This window comes from Lissotriton helveticus, chromosome 11 (assembly GCF_964261635.1).
Source record: "Lissotriton helveticus chromosome 11, aLisHel1.1, whole genome shotgun sequence".
Taxonomy (NCBI): Eukaryota; Metazoa; Chordata; class Amphibia; order Caudata; family Salamandridae; genus Lissotriton; species Lissotriton helveticus.
In genome coordinates, this window is record NC_136072.1 from 721,323,829 (window position 1) to 721,342,481 (window position 18,653).

Sequence of the window (18,653 nt, forward strand, 5' to 3'; positions counted from 1 at the left end):
TGGCATAGTCGTTAGTATGCTTCTACCATACTTAGATCCAACCCTCATCTCGTCACCCTTAGGTTCTGGCTTCGCTAACTACCCAACGTCTTGCATACAGGGTATATCCTTCCTGTCACCTTACTTCCTGGCATTGTCCTTTACCCTACTTCTAGAACCCCAGGATCAAACCATTCTGTTGCCACCCCTATTTAAGGCAACACTAATTACTTTAAGGATGTCAAGAGCCAGCTCTCCCCTCACCATCCTCACTTTCTAGCACTGCTCATTACCATGCATCTAGCATACCCAAATACAGCCCTCCCATCACCACCCTTACTTCCGGGCACTCATTACCTTGCTTCTAGCATACCCAGCTTCAGCTCTTCCCTTACCGCCTTTACTTCATGGTATAGTTTATTGCCATGCTTCTACCAAACTTAGATCTAGCCTTCATCTCGTCCTGCTTAGTTTCTGCAACCACTCACTACAAAACTTGGAGGATACCCAGATACAGCCTTCCTCTGACCACCCTTACTTCCTGCCATTGCTCTTTACCTTAGTTCTAGGAGTGATTCAGCCCTTCTGGTGCCATCGCTACTTCCTGGCATTGCTAGTTACCTTGCTTATAGCATTACTAGAGTTAAACCCTATTTGCTAACCTTACTTCAAGGTATCCCAAATTACCTTACTTCTAGCATACTCAGATCCAACCATCCCCTCACTACCCTTACTTTTTGGACATCATTACCCTGCTTCTATCGTAGACAGGTTCAGCCCTTCCCTCGTCCTCTACCTCCTTGCACCGCTTATTATTGCCCTACTCTAGAGCACCCAGGTCCCACCCTCCTTACTACCCGGGATCGTTCATTACCCTAGGTCAAGCCATAGATGGATGTCGCCCTCCCTTCGGAACCCCCACTTCCTAGAATCATTCATTCCCCCAGCTTCTAGCTTACATTTCTCCTCTTGCCACCCTTACTTCCTAGCACCACTTTTTACCATGCTTCTTCATACCTAGATTCAGCCCTTTCTTCACCCCTCTGTATCCTGGCATCCCTCATTACCCAACTTCTAGCATACCCAGATCCTGCAATTCCCCTCAACCTTACCTCCCGGCATCGCTCATTACCCTATATTTAGCGTACCCAACTCCAGCCCACCCTCCCCACCCAAACTTCCTGGTATCACCCATTACCTTGCTTCTAGCATACCCAATTGTTCACCCTCACATCGCTCATTACCCTGCTTCTAGCGTCCCCACATCGAACCCTTCCTCGCAACCCATGCTCTCTGGAATTACCCTGCTTCTAACATACCCAGACACAGCCCTCCCTCGCCACCCTCACTTCCTGGCAACGCTCATTACCCTGTTTCTAGCATACCCACATCCTGGCCTCCCCTCGCTCCCCCTCACTTCCTGGCAACACTCACTAAACTTGTTCTAACATACCCACATCCTGGCATTCCCTCGCTCCCCCTCACTTCCTGGCATCACTCACTACCCTACTTCTAGTATACCTGGATCCAGCCCTCCCTCGCCACCCAAACTTCCTGGTATCACCCATTACCTTGCTTCAGCATACCCACTTGTTCACCCTCACTTCCTCGCATCGCTTATTACCCTGCTTCTAGCGTCCCCACATTGAACCCTCCCTCGCCACCCATGCTCTCCGGAATTATCCTCTTCTACCATATCTACATCCAGCACTCCCCTCACTCCCCCTCACTTCCTGGCATATCATTACCCTGCTTCTAGTATACTCTGGCCCAGCCCTCCATCGCCACCCTCACTTCCTGGCAATGCTCATTACCCTGTTTCAAGCATACCCACATCCTGGCCTCCCCTCGCTCCCCCCCACTTCCTGGCAACGCTCATTACCCTGTTTCTAGCATACCCACATCCTGGCCTCCCCTCGCTCCCCCTCACTTCCTGGCATCACTCATTACCCTGCTTTTAGCATACCCACATCCTGTCCTCCCCTAGCTCCCCCCCACTTCCTGATATTTCTCATTACCCTGCTTCTAGTATACCCGGATCCAGCCCTCCCTCACCACCCTCACTTCCTGGCATATCATCCATAGACTGAAAACTGCCCAGGGGGCACATAGGGCGAGCGGGCATAAAAAAGACTTGAAGGGCATCAGCAGAGCCTCGGTACTGTAATTGCAGGTTAAGCTTCGTTTTTACCTACTAAATGTCTCGTGCTGCGCTCTGCAATGCTAGGCGCGAGACCTAAAAAGCACACTTTCAGGGTAAGGGTCTAGCTTCTTACCAAACTTGGTGTAATTCTGTTCATCAGTTTTTGCAGTAGTGGTGTTCAAAATTCCTATTTGGAATTGCATGAGGGAAACGGGTTTTGGGACCCTTTTTCTCAGACCCCGCTTGATGAATCAACCCAAAACATTCCAGGTGGAGCTGAGGTGGATGAACTTTGTTTTGTAAAGATTCATCGCTTTTTGTACAAAAACAACTGCCTCTGGTCAGGTAATGCCGACCTTCGGGTGCCTGTCACTGGCTTAAAGTGAAGGAGTGGATTCTCCTGTGCTATAAAGGAGAGGGACAGAGACCTGCGGAAGAAACAAGTCTCCTCTGATGGGTACCTGCGACCTGGAAGAAATGTAAATGTCTGCAATTTGTTCATCAAATACGAAGGCTGCTTGGGAGCCATTATGGGTTTTAATTAATCAGATCAATGGAAGTTTTATTCTTTTTGAGAGGTAATGTTAGGGTGTTACCAGCGGAGTTCAGGACTGGATCTTTGTAATCATGGCTGGATAGGGATACCAAACCAGCCCTGGCAATTTTCTCGCACCAGCCCCTGGCGAAGCACTGTCTGGCCCCGGGAGGCTGGAAACGCTTGCTGCTTTTGTTACTGGGGGCGGATATCGCAGCACCGCTGCAAAACCAGGCCTCACCCTTCCAGCCTCCAGGGAAACGCCCAATGCCAGGTACAGCCAGTCCAGCACTGCTTTGAACAGAAAAATATTTGCTCTAGGTATAGTCTGATTGCGTATTACTGAAATCTATATTTTCAAAGCATTTATCTTTAACACTAAATGTTTGCACATGTTGTGGCAGCATATCTTCTACTGTATGTAATACAATTTTAAAATGTTTGCTTGCATATTCACAGTGGTCTCTCTCACAGGCATGGACCTTGTGCTCGATTAATATACAAGTCCAACCAGGATTCAATTCTGTGACTTTGGTTATACAAAAAGACATATGTAGTGGTCGCATTAACCAGTTGAGGTTTCATAACACTAAAGAGTACATTTCCCATTGATTAGTTTAACTTGCTGTTATTTTTTCTTTAAAGTATGTGCGCTAATTTATATGCAGTTACCTAAAGATGAAATACCCAAAAAATAGTTACAGAATGTTTTATTCGTTGTAACCACATTTTTGATTCAGCCCCGATTGCACTCAGGCTCACATTTCACATAATTTATCTATGGACTTCAACCATTGCTTGGAATAAACCTGGTTGATTAGGTATGCACAGGTGTCTTTAGGTGTGTATTGTTCTTTCGGCATGAGATGCATTAGAACGGAGTGTGCAAGTTATCTATAAACAATGTTTTTTAGGAGTTCTTAGATTAATCTTTACGTCTATTCACGTTAACTCATAACTAAAGTGCTTAAACGTTGAGACATGGTAAAAAGACAACCTTTGAGGGATCAACACTTTCTGAACCCTCAGTATGAAACTTTACAGCTGGAAGACATGCGGAGGACTTGTCCAGCACTAATTTAGCACAACGAGCACGAGAGAAAGAAAATACCTGAGCATGTCTCCCTTTTAATCGTTGCCGCTCAGCAGTTTCTTTCTCATGGAAGCCTTTCTCCTGGAAGTGTCCTCACAAATGATGTGTGAATCACGGACTCACGGCAGTCAGCCGCAGGGCCATCAGAGGTAGCCGCTTTCGAGTTATATTCTACACTGATGGCCCATTCAGTCTCGCTTTGCAGGCCCCTAGACACAGCAGGGAAGGGGAGGAGGTCGGGCGCACTGCAGATGCCTTTGCGAGGTTGCCCCGGGACACCAAAGGTGGCCACCTACGAGGGCGGCCACCCTTAGTGCCATAGGATGGCACAGACCCCGAGCGGTCTAGTGGTTGGGGGGACCCCGTGATGTCACTTCCTATCCTGGGGGAGGGGATGCATGGCTATATAGCCTAGGGGGCGAGGGTCAAGCGCCCTCTTTGTTCTTTGTAGCGGCGAGTTGACCCTCGCCCCCTCCCCCTGGCTGATCCCGCATCGCGGGTCGTAAAGACTGCCCGGCGTTTGGTCTCGCGTCTGGTTTTTTCGGTTGCGGCCGGGTATTGTGGTGAGTGCAGCGGGGTTTGTGGCTTTGGGCGCCGAGTGGGGTCGTGTCGGGCGGGTGTCGTCGCGCTGCCTGAAGGTGTCTGTCGGTGCTTTGGGGGGAGGGCGGGGGCCCTCTCATGGCTGATGTCGCGCTGTTCCATTCTTTGCGCGTTTCCTGCAGGCGGCTGTTTGTTGGCAAACGTACTACATTTATTCGGAGGCCGAAATTGAAAAAATTCAATTCTGCACTGAATTACTTGCCTTACTAATCACTGGCTCAGTGCGGTCAAGTGGAGCACTGGTTTACATTCTTATAGGTGGATGAATATTAATACAGTTCATTTGCTTTCATCAATGAACTATCATTTTGTGTCGTGTCTCGTGCTGGCTTGCGCTGCGTTCGAGTACAACATTTGTGCTCTGCCTTCCTGGGGGGTGGAGCAGTGCACGCTCGCGCTGTGTGTGCTCTGGTATGTATGGGGAGGGGGGCTGATTCTGGGGCGTTTGTCAGTATTCACGCTGCACCACGCGTCCGACCTTCGTCAATATTCACATTGCACCACTCATGGGGAAAAAAAGGTGTCATTTTAAAGTATGGCTCTTCCTACAGTCCCGGTACGGTCTTTCAAAACCAAGAAGTAGGGGAACGGACTAGCACCATTTTTAGAAGTAGGGGCACGCCGTGCCCTTCCGTTCCCGCCCACTTCTAACACTGGCTATACTGATCAAGGGCCACTTACTTAAAAAGTATCAATTCGCACACGAGTTAAGTTATTTTTCCATGTGCATTTAAACTGATGTATTTCTAATGGAGCCGAAACTAAATCCTCCGTCCTGGATGCATAAATCAATTTGGCATCCGGCAGTCGGTCTGAGGAAGAAAAAGGAGAAGGAAGGGGAATTTCATTTAAATTAGTTCATCTGCGCATACATCAACTTGCTAGCCTAGATCAGACCAGCGGTGCAGTCCACCAATACAAACTACCTATAGGCTATCCAGGAAGCGATCTAAAAAATAAACCAGTGTTGGCCCGAGTAAGCTTGAAAAATCATTACCGCACCGGAGAAGGGCTCCCCGTCACATAGGAAATACATCACGGGGAAAGCACAGAAAACGGCTCCCCGTCATACGAAGAATCAAAATGAACCCACGAGTCATTACATTTTCGTTAGGGTCCGCTACGTCTCTTTGCACATGCAGAATTATACATTCATTAATATTCAAGCAAGTTCCCCGTAAATTAAGGGAAAAAAAAAAAGGGGGAATAGTCGCTCCTAGTTACAGAGAGAGATGATTCGCGATACTCTTACCTCTAAATCGCCACTGCCTCGGTAAAATCGGACGGTGATCAGTGCACACTGACACGACGGTTTATAAAGGGCTCGTTGCTAAACATAGTTAAAGGACTAAACATAGTCAACGGACTAGACCAGTCATGGCTGCCATATTTGACTGGTGTGTAACGATCGTGTTTTAAGGAAAAAACAATCATATTTCAAAAGATAGACCGAGGCACATACGGCATGATTTGAAAGCCAGTGCGAGACTCATAGATTTATGGATTTATGGTCGGTATTCACCTATTTCGGGACTCGGCTGTAACAACAAGTTGAAGGCAGAAAGACAAAAAAAGTGCCCGCCATGTTAGAGAAGTACCAAAACTTTGAAAGTAAGAAAACCCATAGGTCCAGTGAGGTTTTAAGTAAAAGATATCAGTATTTTAGCACACAGACATGTTTAGTAAAAATAAAGAGTTATTGTTTCTTGCAAAAGAGTCCAATTACAAATGAACAACAATTCAGTACCATAAAAACGTCAAGCAGAGAATAACATTTACACATTATAATACAATCAGAGATAAAGTCACAACAATGTGCCCAGCATTAACATAAATCTCTATATAGGGCAGTGTAGAGTGCGCATTCTAGTTTACGCACGTCACGTAGACGTGACGTGCGGCGGCCATGTTGGCGCGCTGCGCGCGCATCCCCATTAGCGCGCTTAGGAAGGCTAATACCGGCAGCACTGGCCGGCGCTCCTTATAACTGTTGTAACTTCGTGAATAAATACCTGTTAAACCCATAATCAGCTTCCAGCATATTATTGATGAAACAAACATTACAGTGGCGACGAGGATGGGATACTCCAGCTGCTTAAACCCAGCAGGAAAACGGAAGAAGAAAAATCGAACCCCCCCACGTGGGCAGCAACAGGGTAGGCGACCCTCAGATCATCTGGGCACAGCACAGAGTTGATACACACGGCCAGATGCAGAGGGCATAAGGGGGCACGGCTGAGCCCACCAAGGAACGACAGGGTTGAGGAGCATGGCAGAGCCACAGCCATCAGAGGGGCGGCGAAGGGGCCGGAGAGGCAGCACAGCGCCCCGCGAAAGTCAAGCCACTGCGCAGACCTTCCCACGACACCGCGGAAGGGCAGTACAGCGCTGGCTACCAAAGAGGAGGAGGCGGGGACCAACACTAAGAGTCCCCAAGAAGACGCCATTACAGAAGCGAAGGACAGCACCCCAGGGAGTCCCACCAGCAAAGACGTCAAAACGACAACGACCAGGGAGGTGAGAATGAGCACACCAGCAGGCTATGCAATTGCACCGGTGCAATTTTTACTGAAACCTGGGGACCCCCTGATGAAATGGGAGGATTGGAAAGAATATATTGATAATTTCATAGGGGTCCTGGAGGACGAAAATGAAGAAACATTCACACCCCAAAGGAAGAAACGTATCCTGTTACTGAACTTGGGACCGGAGGGTCTCAGGATTTACAAGAGTCTGGTGCCCAAGAAGAGAGAAGACACTGATAAGGATGTGTATGCCCATGCGTTGGAAGATCTGGATGAACGTTATCGCCCCACCATCTGTGTGTCAGTGGACAGGTTTAATTTCCAGCAGAGGAAGCAAAGGGCTGGAGAAACCATAGAAGAATACGTAGCGGCCTTGAGGAAGCTGGCTGCCCCATGTAAATACGCACTGTGGGAAGACGAGTTCATAAAGGATCAGATCGTGATGCACACCACGAGTACGAATGTCCAAGACAAGTTGTGGGCAAGCGGCGACACCACACTCAAAGATGTAATGGTCATCGTAAAGAGGGCAGAACTCGCAAGGAGGTGTGCGGTCGCAACCAAGAAAGACGTAGCCACCCCAATGATGGTGAACAGAATACAAGAGGGAGACCACCGTAAAGACCAGAGAGGCAAAGACCCAGCAACCAAAGGAACCAACAGATGGCAAGGGAAGCAAACAGGCAACGACGGCAAGAAATCATGCTACAGGTGTGGCAGTTGATCCCACGACGCACGAGATAGAAGATGTCCCGCGTTCCGAGCCAAGTGCCTACACTGTGGTATCTTAGGCCACTATGAGAAGGTGTGTAGGAAGAAACATCCCAAGGAAACGGTGAAATGTGTCGATCAAGGCGAAGAAGATCTGGAGGAGGTTGCAGAGGAAGAGGTGGTCACCGTCTTGTGTATATACGACCAGGTAATGAGCGTAGAAGGGAGGAAATCCACAAAACCCATCCTGGACATGTCTATGGGCGGAATCACTATCACCGTGGTGGCAGACACTGGATCCCCATTTACCATCATCCAAAGGGCAGTGTGGGAAGAAACGTTCAGACCCAAGTTGGGCCCGGAGTTGGAAAAACTAGACATTCGGCCAGTCACTTACAATGGCGACCGCATTCCAATGGTGGGGTTCCGCCGCCTATTGTTCGAATTTAGGGGCCGATCAGCATGGTGCAAGCTGTACATCACAGAAAAAGGACCCTCCGTCCTGGGATGGCTAGACCAGGGCGACCTAGGAATAAAGCTGGATCCAGGAGGAAAGGAGCAAATATTACTCACAGAGCAAGAGGAATGGCCAGACCTGAACAAATGGAAGGAGAACTACCCGAGAGTGTTTGGAGGCACGGTGGGACGAATGGAAAACTTCCAACACAAGATCGTGCTCAAGGAAGGGGCCATCCCGGTAGCTCACAAAGTGAGGAATGTACCGATTGCGGTAAGAGAAGCAGTCCAGAGAGAACTCCAGGAGTTGGAAAAGAAGGGTATAATAGAGCCGATAACCTGTGCAGAATGGTTGGCGCCCTTGGTGGTTGTAATGAAGCCCAATGGGAAGGTCCGGCTCTGTGTGGACCTGAGAGAACTGAATAAGAATATTGTTCTGGAGAAATTTCCCCTCCCCAGAATCGAAGAAATGTTGGCCAAGACCAGAGGGGTAAAGTGGTGCTCCACTATCGACTTGACCTCGGCCTATCACCAAATAGCACTTCACCCGGACAGCAAACGTCTCACATCCTTCATCACTCCGTTTGGGTGTTACCAGTTCTGTCGTATGCCATTTGGGCTGGCCTCGGCGGCTGCAGTCTTCCAGAAAATGATGCACCAACTATTTAGAGACTGCAAGGACGTCCAGTATTTCCAGGATGACATCCTGGTGATGGGGCGAGACAAGCAGGATCACGATCAGAAGCTGGGAAATGTGTTAAAAACACTAGAGAACAAAGGTCTCACGCGGAGTGGACGAAGTGTCGGTTGGGCCTGCAGTCAGTAACGTACCTAGGACACGAGATCGGACAACAGGGCGTTACCCCCAAGTTGGAAAACGTTAAAGCCATCGCTGAAGCACCGCCGCCCAGGAACAAGGAAGAGGTCAGGTCGTTCCTGGGGATGGCGGAGTACTACAGCAAGTTTGTGGTACACTTCGCCTCCAAGACCCACAACTTGAGGCTGCTGACCAGGGAAAGCACTGTGTTCCAGTGGACACCAGAAGCCCAAGCAGAGTTCGAAACTATCAAAAAGGATGTCACAGGAGCTGTTCCCCTCAAAGGTTACGACCCACAAGGCACCACCGTACTGACGACTGATGCCAGCGACAAGGGCCTGGGCGCTGTACTTATGCAAGACAGAGGAAGAGGGGAAATGGAGACCATCAGTTTCGCGTCCAGAGCATTGACAGATACGGAGAGCAAATACAGCGTGATTGAGAAGGAGACGCTGGCGGTCGTATGGGCCATGGCGAGATTCCGGCAATTTCTGTGGGGAACACGCTTTCTACTCAAAACAGATCACAAGCCTTTGGTGAAGGTGCTAACATCGAGCGGACACGCCAGCGCCACTCCCAGGATATCCAAAATGTCTCTAAAGTTACTCGAGTTCAGGTACGACGTGGAGTACATTCCCGGGAACCGGAACCGAGTAGCGGATTACCTGAGTAGGGCAGCCGCCATGGAGCCAGGAGAGGACGACCCTGCTGGCAGCGGGGAGTTGGTAGCTCTGATAGAAGACCAAGAGAAACTAATCAGTCAACAAGAATGGACAGAGTCATACGAAGAGGACATCAACATGAAGGAAGTGAAAGGGCATATCGTACAAGGATGGCCGGACAAAAGAAACGTGAGGGCGAGCCTCAAGCCGTACTTTGAAGTGCGGGAAGAACTGTCGGTAGGAGACAAAGGGATATTCCTGTACAGGGGAGATAAGGTGATCCCCCCAAGGAACCTCACCTCAAAACTGTTGGACTTGCTACATGAGGGACACCTGGGCATAGGGAAACTCAAGGCAAGAGCAAAACAAAATTACTGGTGGCCAGGCATGGACATAAGGGCTGAAAGGCATGTCAGGGAATGTCCACAATGTCAACGGGCGGACAAGACCTTAAAACCTTTGAGGCCAGCGATAGGGAAGTTCGACCCTCCTTCAAATCCGTGGGAAGAACTATCTGTAGACATTTTGGGACCGGTCCTAGATGACCAAGGCACGCAGAAATATGTGTGTGTACTCATGGATCGATATTCAAAGTGGCCGGAGTTGAGAGTAGATGAGTCCATGGACACGGAGAACATCATTAAGTTTCTGTCAGAGACTTTCACTAGGGAAGGAATACCAAAATCGATCTTGAGTGACAATGGGCCCCAGTTCACGTCAGAAAAGTGGAACAAGTTCATGCAAAGAAATGGCATCACTGTCAAACACACGGCAATCTACCATCCGGCCGGTAACGGCTTAGTGGAGAGATTTAACAGAGTAGTGATGGGAGCCATACAAGCAGCCATATCAAGTGAACAGAACTGGGAGAAGGCGCTAGAGAACATGGTATGGGCCTACAGAATAACCCCCACTGGCACGGGTTATAGCGCATTCCAAATATTGAGAGGACGTGAACCATTCACGCATGACAACAGGATTTGGAAGGAAAAGCTCATCACCAGTGAATGGTCCCCTGCAGTGGTGCGGGCCAACCTGGAAAGAGCACAGACAATATACAGCAACCACTACAACAAACGAAGGAATGTCAAAGGTACAGGCCTGGAGAAAGGAGAGTGGGTAAGAGTAAAGTTGGCCACTCTACAGAAGAAAGGAGACAGCAAGTACAGCAAGCCGATGCAAGTTGTGGAAGTGTATGATCGAGCGGCCCTGCTGAGCGATGGGAATGTGTGGTCCCAGGACCGCATGGCCAGGTGCAACAAGGTTTTGGGCTGGGAGCAACAGGGAACCGACTCGGAAGACAAGGAAGGTTCAGACGTGGAGAGGAGGCAAGATGCCTGTGAGCAGCAAGGCGGAGTAAGAGCTGGAACAGAGAGTGAAGAGGAAGAAGAGAACGGAAGTCAAGGAATAGAAAGGGACAGGTTGGAGAGAAGCATGAATGAAGATGGTGCCGTGAGTGAAGGAGCAGTAGGCCTTGAGATGCAGAGCCAAGAGACTATGGAGAACCCTGTCAGGGTCACAAGGAGTGGAAGGCAGGTGGTAAGACCCTCCAGATATCGAGATTTCGAATTGGACAATGAACTGTAAGTGACTCAGTAAAGTTTGATAAAAAGGGGAGATATGTAGAGTGTGCATTCTAGTTTACGCACGTCACGTAGACGTGACGTGCGGCGGCCATGTTGGCGCGCTGCGTGCGCATCCCCATTAGCGCGCTTAGGAAGGCTAATACCGGCAGCACTGGCCGGCGCTCCTTATAACTGTTGTAACTTCGTGAATAAATACCTGTTAAACCCATAATCAGCTTCCAGCATATTATTGATGAAACAAACATTACAGGCAGGAGGACAGAAAAGCATACATTTGCATTAATATTATTCACAATCAAACAGGAGTGAACATAATGCAGACCCACATTTTTGTATTCATCCAGAAGTCAGGGAATGACACTCTTCCATGGAGTTCAAACCAGACTGTATACTGTTACAGCGGAACATCCAACGGCATTCCACTTTATTCAAAATCCCTGCAATGCTGCCACCCCTTTCGGGGACATGCACAACCTCAATGACCTGCCAGCGGAAGAGTGTCATTCCCTGACTTCTGGATGGGTACACAGACCGGAATGCTCTCCGGCTCTTTGTATCACTTAGAGCCTGGGACGGGTTCCCACAAGCCTGGCAAGAGCTCCCTTGCTTGTCCACATTAAGAAGCTCAGACTGGGCCAAGGGAGAGAGCTCAGGTTAACCCTAGTTTGTAAACTCCCAGCCCTGGGCTCTGTTCTCTGGCCTACAGTGTCTCAAGGTGCTGGGGACATGGAGTACAGTTCCGGGGAGGTGCCCCCTGCTTGGCTTGGTTAAGATTCTCTGACTGTACCCAGGGTCAGAGCTCCAGTTGATCCTAGAGTTGAAGTCTCAAAGTGCCTGGGATGGGTTGCCTCTGGACAGAGGGGACTCCTCTGCTTGCCTGGGTTAGGAAGCTCAGACTGGACCCAAAGTCAGTGCTCCAACAGGCCCTGGGATGTAATCTCCCAACCCTGGGCTCTCTTCTCTGGCCTGCCATAACTCAAAGTGCCCAGGAAGGGGTCATCCAGACTTGTGGTGATTTTCCCTGGTTCACCGGATCAAGAAGCTCTGAATTGGTCCCCGTCAGAGGTCTGGCTGGCTCTGGGGTGAAAGCCTGGTCCTGGGCTCTGTTTTCCAGCTCACCATGTCTTAAAGTGCCATGGACAGGGTACTGCAGGCACAGGGAGGTCTCTCCTGCCTGTCTGCGTTAAGAGATTTTGATTGGGTCCCTAAATAGACCTCTGGCTGGGCCTGGGGTGGAAGGCATTAGCCTTGGTTTTCATTCTCCAGCCCATTCAGTCACTTAGAGGCCGCAACACGGTCTCACATGTCTGGGGAGGTCTCCTCTGCCTGTCTGGGTTAAGAAGCACTGGCTGAAAAACGGTCCAGAACTCCCACTGATGCTGGGGTGAAAGGCCTTGCAATGGGCTCCGTTCTCCAATGCTCTGTTTAACTCAAAAGTTGGGACAGTGTCTTCCCTTCCTATCTCTATCTGGGCTCCGATCAGGCCCAGATTAGAATTCAAGCTAGCCACTGGGTATACGCACCCAGCTTTGACCACCATTGTCTGTCCCACTGTGTCCCAAAGTGCCCAGAATGAAGACTTGCAGGCCCATGTTGGTCTTCCCAGCTTTTCCAAGTTGCAAAGCTCTGAACAGGCACGCACTCAGAGCTCTGTGTGGCCCTGGGGTGGAAGTCTCTAGCGCTAGGCTCTTTTCTCTGGCCCACCATGTGTCAAAGTGCCTGGGACAGGCTGCACAGGCCTGGGGACATCTCTGCTGCCTTTCTGTGTTAAGAAGCTCTGACCAGTCCACGGTTCAGTGCTCTGGTTGGTCCTGGAGTGTATGCCCTAAGCCATGAGCTCTGGTATACAGCCCTCAGGTGACCTAGAGCCTGGGAAGTGACCCTGCAAGCCTGGGAAAATCTCCCTTGCCTGTCTGCATTAAGAAGGGTTGTATGTCAATACAAAGCGGGCTTTTACCCCGCATGCCATTACAACGCGGGAATTACAACGAAAGTCGTTACAACGACTTTCGCTGGAGGGTGCTGGATAGTGGAATAGTTTAATTTTCTATTCCAACTCCAGCCCACGTTGACAGTAGGGAAGGTGTTGGATAGAAAATTAAACTATTCCCTATCCAGCAGCGCCCTCCAGCGAAAGTCGTTGTAACGACTTTCGTTGTAATCCCCGCGTTGTAATGGCAGTGCGGGGTAATCCCCGTGTTTTTATGGCTGTTCTCCTTCTGAAGGTCTAGCTGGGCCCTGTGTCAGATCTCTGGCCGGACCGTGGGTGGAAACCTGTGTCACTTGGGTCTGTTCTCCTCCCCACTGTGACTCAAAGTGCCTTGAATGAGGTGACGTCCTGCAAGCCCATGTTGGTCTTCCCAGCTGGCCCTAGGGTAGAGTCTCCCAGCCTTGGCCACTCCTTTCCCTTTGCATCATTTAGAGCCCAGGACGGGTCCCACAGGCCCTGGGAGGTCTTCCCTGTCAGTCTAAGCTAATAACTCTGACTACACACAAGCCAGTATTCCAGCTGGCTCTTAGGTGGAAGACCCCAGCCTTCAGCTCCATTCTCTGAACTGCTATGTTTCAAAGTGCCCAGCTAAGGGTCTTGCAAGCCTGGAGAGGTATCCCCTAATTTTTTACAAAGATCTCTCTGGGCCCCAGGTCAGGGATCCTGCTTGTCCTGGAGAGAAAGCCTCCTGCCCAGGGATTGCCTAACCAGCCCACCATGTTTCAAAGTGCCCAGGAGGGGTTTCAGAGGCCTGGGGAGGTCTCCCTGCTGGGCCAGATTATGTAGTTCTAACTAAACCCGGGTCAGAACTGGCCTTGGGGTGGAAGCATCCATCCTTAATCTCACTTCTCTGGCCGCTGTTTCAGTTAGAGCCCATAATGGGGCCCTACATGCCCATGGAGGGTTCCCCTGCCTGTCTGAGTTAAAAAGTTCTGACTGGACTCCAGGTCAGAGCTCTGGCTGGTCCTGGGATGGAATCCACCGGCCCTGGGCTCTGTTCTCTGGCCGGCAGTGTCTCATAGGGCCTGGTACAGGGTCCTGCATACACCAGGAGGTCTCTTTTGCTGGTTGGCCGGGTTAAGAGGCCCTGACCTGGCCCCAAGTTAGAGTTCCAAAAGGCTTCCCATTGCACATTGAATGAGGCACAGTTTGCGCCCTACGAACCCGGCCCACAGATTTCATTGCCCATGCAATTGTGAGCTGCATCTTTGTCATAAGTCATAGTGCTACCAGATGGACAAACATCTGGTCACTCCAAGCCTGCACATCTGGGCGTGCCATGCATACCTATTAGCTGTCTTCCAGCCTTAGCTAATGGACCTTTCCTCTGAGCATGCATTTCCAGAGACCAGGCAGGGGTGCACAGCTGACATCACCATGCAGGTGGACTGCTGGGGGGCCGTCTAGCCAACACTGTACACTGAATGATTGCACATACTTGGTTAGTTTAGGGATGTGCTGCTTGGCCAGCCTCAGCTATTGTTTCAGGCAAAGAGTTCCAGACTCTCTGGACTATTTGACTCAGGGTCTGCCTTTCATGGAGGCCCAACAGTAGAGCAAAGGCGAATCAGCTTGTCAGCTTGTACCCCCGAGTGGTCTGACCAGAGCAGATAGGGTTGCGTGGAGCATGTCCAGTACCACACATGGTGGTATGGGTCCATTCTCCAGACTGTTGTTCTACACCTTCCAGCTTATTTCCACAGCAACTTGGAATGACTGTTCTGTTTGGTATCCTTGTTGCCCAGGCCACCACCCCTGTGTGTTTCTCAGGCCGCATCTCTCTTCTGACACCATGGAGCACACTCCCATGGGACTGCCCTGTCCTCCACAGCCCTCTGCAGCCGAGCAGGTGCTCCTGATGAAGGCTCTCGAGGGTTACAAAGGTTGGTCAGGGATGGGCACACTGCCAATGCTCCTTTCCAGTAGGTATAGCTACATGGTTTGTCCTCCCAGTAGCATATGCTTGTCTCAAAGATTAAGTCATTTACATGTAAGCGCACACACCAGGTACAGTAGAACTGAGAATGGCTCACTAAATTAGTTATGGTGCGTTTGATCACTCTATCTGTTACTCGGATAACTGTGATAATTCTACAGCTTGTAAATGGCGTTGGCCGCTGATCTCCTGGGATTCATGCATATACTATACCAAGACCAATCCAGGCTCATTTGGCCTCTTTGTTATCTCTCAATATACTTAGACCAATTGCACATACCAATGATAGTGATTATACATTTAGAAGTCTGCTCTATAAGCATTTATTGGTACTTTCTGTGCCCCCAATGGTGACCTCTGGTACCAGGGTACCAGGGTTCACTTCTGGAGAGCGAGTCTGAGAAATAACTTCTACATCCAAGTAAGGCAGAAGGCTAAAACATTTGCCCACTCTCGGGGTGGTAGTAATGAGAAATAGCAAAACATGACTCTTTTGGGGACTTGCAATTGGAATGAGTACACTTTGAATCATTTTACAAGTATCTATTGGAGGGCAGGTCCGGTGCAAGCAGCCACAGTATTTCCCTGCTCCAATAGCATATATTAAAGATGCTGCAGTTAAAAAGCTCATAGTCAGTTCTTGGGATCAAGCTGTCAGTCTACCACAAGACTAACTACCACCTGTCCCTGACTCTCAGTGACCCCTTCGATCTCTTCACTGATGGGAGGCAGAAGTGCAGAAGGATTCAATGTGAACGGCTGTTAAACATGAGTGAGTTGGTCTGAACAGATGTGCGACTGCTGTTTGAAAGGGACAATGATAATCTGCATTGCCTTCAACCGATCAAAAGGAAGTCGCCGAACATAGATCGGCAATTGTGGCAACCCTTGTGGCATCCAGTGCAGTAATGCAAGCAATCCCAGAGATGCTGGCGGTAGCTCTTGCAAGAGTTCCCTTTTCATTGTGAAGTGCCCAATGCTTTGGAATGTGGTTGCCCCATGAGAGGGGCTAGAGCCTTGGAAAGAGTCGTGGTTAGTGTGTGGGCTGTTAAATTGGCTGTTGATGGGGCTGTTTTATGGTATGGGCCGGTTTTTACTCTTGGCACATAAGATTACCACAAACATTGCCTGCAGCAAGCACAAATGGATGCTGTAGGAAAGTGCCCTTTTTGTATGGCTACCCCACACACTTTTTGCTTCAATGCTGGTGGGTATGAGTCTTAAATTGCACTGGATCCGGCTGCCTAGGCCCCAGTGCCAGAGTTCTCTCCTTAAAATTGATACCTATAAATTGGCCACCCCAATTGACAAGGAGTTTAACGCATTTATAAGACACTGGTAAATGGTACCAGTGGTACCCAGAGCATGGGAGTTAAATGGGTCACTAGGGCATGAAACACTGGTTGTGCCAGCCTCAGTGACCAAAGGAAACCTTATTTCCTTTTATGTAGCACATTAGCCCCTGATGAGGGTCTCACATGCCCGAAATGCATTGGACACTTTGAATGAATGTACAATTCAAAGTTGATGAAAAGTTCAAAATGAAATATCGCCTATTTCGAAAGTTTATGAAGAAAATAAAATTACATTAAAAATATTGACTACACTACAATTGAAGTAAATCCTTACCTATGTATTAATGATTGAATCTTACACTGAGTGCACGAGAGGGACACTCGCTTAACCCAAGAGAGTGCAATTACGTTCATATCATCCTCATACTCAGGAGGACTCACCTAAATGCACCACCAACTCTATTACCATTTTCTACACAACGACACCCAAGGAATGCGCTACTCTGCTTTTCTACTGTTGTTCCCCAACCTCTAATCTTACTCCGAGTGCACAAGGGGGGCACTCTCTTTACCCAAGAGAGTGCAATTACATACCTTAGAGGTTGCCCACCGTGCTACCCCTACCTTTCTTGTGATCTGGCTGTCAGCCGCGGCTGCTGCCACCAAGACAAGAATTTGACCCCCTGCCAGGAGGTCTGAACTCACCCAGGAGTCAGAGACAGTAGCCTGGATGGGAAGGAGGTCACAGCTCCCTCCCTGACAGGATGGCTAGTGAAGTGGCACATCAAGGAGATGAGCTTAAAAGCTTACACTATCTGTTATATATAACCAGGCTGCCTACCAATGGAGGAAACAGCCCTACCCCTGCCCCCAGGCACATTTTCACCTGGGTAGGCTGCAAGATTATGTAGTCAGGAGGTGTACACCCCCAGAAGGCTAGCCACACCTCTACCGTGGTTTGTACAGCTAAGAAAGGTTTATGCTTTTTTTTTAAAGTGACATGATAAAGGGTTCTGGATACAAAAGGTGACACACACCCTGGGATGTGGTCACCTTAGGGGTGGATTAGTTGCTGGGTCTAGTAACCCATAGGCCCTTGAACACTCCTAATGCCCCTAAATCTAGGATTTAATGAGCACCCCTGGCAGAAGAACCTCAGTTCTGATTTGAATTGCAACAGGGGACACAGAAGAGACATCAGTCTGCGACAATAGGCTCTGCACAAACCAATGGCGGTATACCCTGCACCTTTGACAACCATCCTGAAACCGCACAACTGCGACTCGTCCCGGACCAAAGACCAGGTCCCCCAGACAGAGGGACCCGTTTGAGAGCCAACCATTTGATAGCCAAAGGCAACTCCAAGCTCCCTTGGACTATTGACACTAGTCCCCTGCAGTCCGCAGGTGAAAGCAACATACCAGAACCAAAGAATTCCTAGCCATCAGACCCTCCAAAGAATTGCCCAAAAGTAGATAGCCATGTGCATTGTTGGAAATGTAGTCTTGACCTCCAGCACGTTTCTGGTGGGTACCGGTTTTTTTCGGACCTCCGGATCTTGAAATAACTTCTTGCTGAGCTTACTGCTGCCAAGGTTTGTTGGTGGCTAGTCCATCACTTTTCTTTTCTTTTTGTGGAGTTTTATGTAGCATGAACTTGACCCGAAGGTATCGGGTATCAGATCGTTTTACAGGAGCACCAGTTGCGTTACATGAGGACACATTAATTTTTGTTAGGCACAGGGAGATTAAGTGATTTGCTCAGAATCATAGGATGTTGTGCACCCTTGCCGAGACTCGAACCCGGTTCCCCAAACTTGAGGTTGACCGCCCTAGCCATTAGAACAACTCCTCTCCCAACCTTAACTCAACATTGCAACTCGAGTAATGCAGGACCCACTTTATTAAAAAATATTTTGAAGTGGTACCAACCATGAAGACAGCTTCGCTCCACTGATGCCAGGTTCATGTCTGTCCCCAGGTTTTGTACTTCCAATTGGGGTGGCCGAAGTCTTAGTTATGGAACGGCTAAACTTTGGAATTCTCTCCTTATGCACATTAGGTCAGCAAAATCATTATCATCTTTTAGGAAGATGTCTATAAACCAGTTTTTTCCAGAGTTAGGTCATGATCCAGTTGTGTTTACATTTAACTTCAGCGCCAAGACACCTCATGGTATTCGCACGCTTAACAAGTTGAAATAACATAACACTTCTTTTTTCACGGTAGAGTATTCAGCTGCCTACTGACCCCCATGTGGCGTTGAGAATTTCTGTGGTTATATTTTTGTGCACCATTAGCAACGTTTTAAAAGTATTTTCGCACT